The sequence below is a fragment of the Meleagris gallopavo genome, chromosome 1 (genome assembly GCF_000146605.3).
Source record: "Meleagris gallopavo isolate NT-WF06-2002-E0010 breed Aviagen turkey brand Nicholas breeding stock chromosome 1, Turkey_5.1, whole genome shotgun sequence".
Classification (NCBI taxonomy): Eukaryota; Metazoa; Chordata; class Aves; order Galliformes; family Phasianidae; genus Meleagris; species Meleagris gallopavo.
The window spans coordinates 495,565-499,975 of NC_015011.2; positions in this window are offsets into that span (position 1 = coordinate 495,565).

Genomic DNA, 4,411 nt, shown 5'->3' on the forward strand with positions numbered 1-4,411 from the left:
TCTCTCTCTTTCTCTCTTTCTTTTCTCTCCTTCTCTCTTTCTCTCTCTCTTTTTCTTTCCTGTTTCAGGCTTTTGCTTTTCCCCAGTGAACCAATGCGAATTCAGAGCTCAGTGTAACCACCCCATCCCCAACCCTGTGTCAAGCTCATCCCCATCTCAAGCCCACCCTCATCCTCATCCAAGCTCATCCCACCCTCATCCTCATCCCCATCCCCATCCCCATCCCACTCTGGTCCTCAATTCAAGCCCATCCCACCTCTGTCACCATCCCCACACCTTTCCCACCTCCATTCCCATCCCAATCCCATCTCATCCCCATCCCTGTCCCCATCCCATTCCACCCCTATCTCCATCCCTATCCCCACCCCCACCCTCATACCAAATCCACTGCTGTCCCCACTCCCATCATACCCCCACCCTCATCCCCACATCCCTCTCCCCATTCCCACTGGGAAGAGTTACTGGGAATTTCTGCACCAACTGGGACCTGAACAGAATGAATGTGAGGAATTGGTCCTCACTGAGAATTTGGGAATCCCTGCACCGGTTGGGAACTGGGTAGAATGAGTGGGAGGAACTGGGTCTGGGAATCTCTGCACCAGTTGAGAAATGGGGAGTTACTGGGAATCTCAGGGCCAGCTGGGAACTGGGAGAATGAATGGGATGAATTGGGCTACGCTGGGGATTTGGGAATCCTTGCAGCAGTTGGGAAGTGGGGAGAATTAATGGGAACCTCAGGGCCAGCTGAGGCTTGGAAGAATGAATGGGAGGAATTGGCTCTGCTGGCACTGGGGGGGTGTAAAGGTTGGGGGGGGGGAGGAGGGGGTGATGCTCCTTGCGGAGTTCTTTAACATTCCCGGGATTCCAGGAGAGGGTCACAGCAAAGAGGAGAGGGGGGATGAAGTAAAAACCTTCTGACCATCAGAGGCAGTCGCAGCCGTGAGGCTTAAAGAGAACCTTTGGCACTGTTTGAAAACACGAAATCCACGAAAGCCATTAACGCTGCCTTGAGAAAACAGAGGTGCAATGAAGGGGAGGGAGAGGTCTGTTGACTTTGGAAGCATTTCCCTGTGAGTTCTCTCTGCTGGGCACCAGGATGTGCTCAGATGGGGTTTCTGGGACAGAGGAGGGGGTGGAGAGGGGCGGATGCTACAAAATGTGGCTGCAAAATGATCAGAGAAGGGTAAAAAATAAATTAAAATAGAAGGAAAAACTCCCAGCAGTGGGGAGGGAAATGCACCTCCAGCATCGCTGCAAATGGACTCAGGCACCCGAGCTCCATCCCAGAGTGATCGTTCAGCTGCAAAAGGAGACTGAATGGCGTCAGGTTTTTGGGGTTATTATCATAATTTTCGGTGTTGTTTTCAGGAGGAGTGAATTTTTGGGGGAGGAGTTCCGCGTCCTTGAAGGGTGAGGTCACTCAGGGTCATGTGTGCGTTTGGTTTCTCTGCAACCCGAGACAATCTCAGCTCTGCTCCCTTCAGTCTGCAAATGGATGCTCTCTTTTTTTCCTGCTTTTTTCCTCCCTCTTTTTGCAAAACGTGAAGGAAAAACTGCTGTTGTTAAGCTCAGAAATGTTCTCTCCCCTCTGTCTGAAAGCACCAAACCACCCAGGACGGGTTTGCACAAGCCCTGATCTGATCCAACCTGATCTCTCATCCGTCTTTGTCCTGAATTTGGGCTCTGTGTGTTCACTGGGGCCCAAAAAATGCACCACTGCCTCTTTGCTGCAAAGCTGCCACAGCTGTCTGAGCGCTGAGCCATTGGGGCAGGGGTTGGAGTTTGGGTTTGGAACCGGTCCCACTGGGTTCTGCTCTCCCGATTGCTCTGGGTGTTGGCTGATGGGAACTGGTTCTGCTGGGTTCTTCACTGGTGTTCTGGATTTGGAACTGGTTCCGTTGGGTTCTGCTCTCCCGATTGCTCTGGGTGTTGGTGGATAGGAACCGGTTCTGCTGGGTTCTGCTCTCCTGATCACCCCAGGCGTTGGTCCCGAGGTTCTTCATTGGATTTAAAATTGGTCCCATTGGGTTCTGCTCTCCTGATCACCCAGGCGTTGGTGGATGGGAACCGGTTCTGCTGGGTTCTTCGTTGAAATTCTGGGGGTTTCTGCTGAGTTCTTTGCTGACGTTCTGACAGCCCATCGCTGCTGTTTGTGTGCTGGGGTCTTTAAACCCACTGCTCTCAGCACGGAACACCGAAGGGAAGGGGTGGGCAAATGAGGGTCCTGAAAGGATCCTGGAGACGAACGGATCAGAAACGCATTGTGGGGAGGGAAGGATCAGCCCCTGCCACTCTGACAGCTCGGATTTCTCCTCGAAGTCTTCGACCGAAGGCTTCGGCTCCAACGAGTATTTCTGGCTCTGTGTTACGTTCCCACTTCTCAACACTCCTTGGTGGTTCTCTGCCACGAGGAGGTGACTCCATTAAACTTTAACTTTCCCAGGAGAGAACTCTGCTCCTGTGACGCTTTGCTGCCCAGAGGAACCACGTGAAGGGCGGTGGAACTTCTCTGCAGGTCACGCTCTTGCTCGGGAGGTTGTGGATTTACAATCAGCTGGTGATGCTCGGCTCTTCTTGGTTCATTTTTATCTTTTTTTTTTTTTTGGTCGGCCCACGTGGGCTCCGTGGCATCATTTCAGCCCATGGAGGCTGCAGAATGAAGGGAGACCTTGAGGAGGTCGGTGTGATGCTCAGCTTCTGTCGGACTCCGTGGTTGCCCCTCTGATATTCCAACCTCTCCTCATCCATCACCGCTCCTCCCGACCCACTCCCACCTCTGCTGGTTCCGTCGGTGATTCCTCAGCCCTTTGGCCCCACTTCTTTCCGTTCAGCCTCAAATCTCCATGATGAAGGCTGAGGAAGACCGCAGGTGAGCTTAAGTGAGCAGCCAACCACAGGTGGGTCCGGTGAGCCCAGTTTGTGCTTTATACTGGTGAAACCACCCCACCGGCCCGATGCCAACGGATCGGAACCGACTCCTTCCAGCCCACACCGGAGACATTCAGAACCAGACTCCAGCTTCCATCAAGGAGGAGAGGACTGGGATTGGGGTGGATCCGGGATCCTGAAGGATCCGCCCAAGGGGAGGGTCCAAGGAGGGAAGGGCTCATCGCAGCTCTGGCAAATTCGCCTTTGGGAGCTGACGGCCCTGACGCCTCTCTGAAACTTTTCCACTCAGCTCTTTGGGTTTGGAAAGGCCCTTTGCCCCCCTCCCTCCCTCCCAAGATGGGAATCTCCATATGGAACAGCTCTCCCTCTTCCCTGCGGCGGGGACAGCGATGCTAGAAGTGCGGTCTGGATGCAGTGGGTGTGTTTGCAGGTAAGAACGGCTTTATTTTTAATAGAGAGCAAAAACTTGGTCCTTTTTTTTTTTTTTTCATTTCTACCAAAAAGGAACCACAAACAACAACAACAACAACAAAAAAAGGAGCAGCGCTTTCAACCTTTGGCCCCATCAATTTGAGCGGCGTAAAACAAATGGGACGGCGAGCTGGCTTGGGACAATGGGTCTATAAAAGGCAGTTTTAATTAGCACTGATTGTGGATCTGAGCACTCCATCCCCGCTCCGTCCTCCCACACCTCCGGGGGGGCTGAGCTGCGCTTCTCACATTTGTGGGAGGAAGGCAGGGATGGGAGGAGGGCCCCCCTTGTGCTGTGATTTCCAGCACAGAACCTCTTGAGCTCAGTGTGAATGGAGGGCAGCGGTCCTACGAGCGAGGAGAGGGGGGAGAGGGCTGGGAGGGGGGGAAAACGTGTTTTCGTGGCCTCTCCGTGTGCCCCCACTGCGGTGTTTTCTCATTGTGAAAGGGAGCAGAGTTGGAGGAGCGCATTCACTTCTGGTTTTGGCCATTCAACACTGCTGTGGGTTGGGGGGAGAGGGGGGGTTGGGGAGAAATTCCCATAAGATCCCATCGTGGAGCGTGGAGGGCCGTGGGGAGGGGTCTGGAGGCTCCTCCGGATCCGCTGTGCATCGCAGCAACAGATTTTGCTCACAGTCTTCCTTTCCCCCCCATCGTGTTTTGCTTCGTGGCGTTGTCTGCTGCCACCGAGCGCCAAGGTCGCCTGGCTAATTAACTGCAGGGCGGTAATCAAGAGGCACAGCAGCTGCTGCTGTTTACTGGGGACGTACCCCCATCCCCCCCTCCACCCCCCAGCTCAGTGTCACACCGATTCAATTCGGCGTTGGCTCAGAAGCTTGGCAGGAGGAGTTGGACTCAGTGATCCCAATGGGTTCCTTTCAGTTTGGGATACCCTACGAGGAGCTCCCTTGGAAATTATAAGGTTTCTTGAATGAAAGCGTGGGGTGAGCAGCCGTTGTGCCATAATGATGCCCACTGTATCAGATGAATCCCTGTGGTTGTGGGGGGAAGGGCTTTAAATGGCAAAAAATGTCAGTAGGGCTGGATGGCA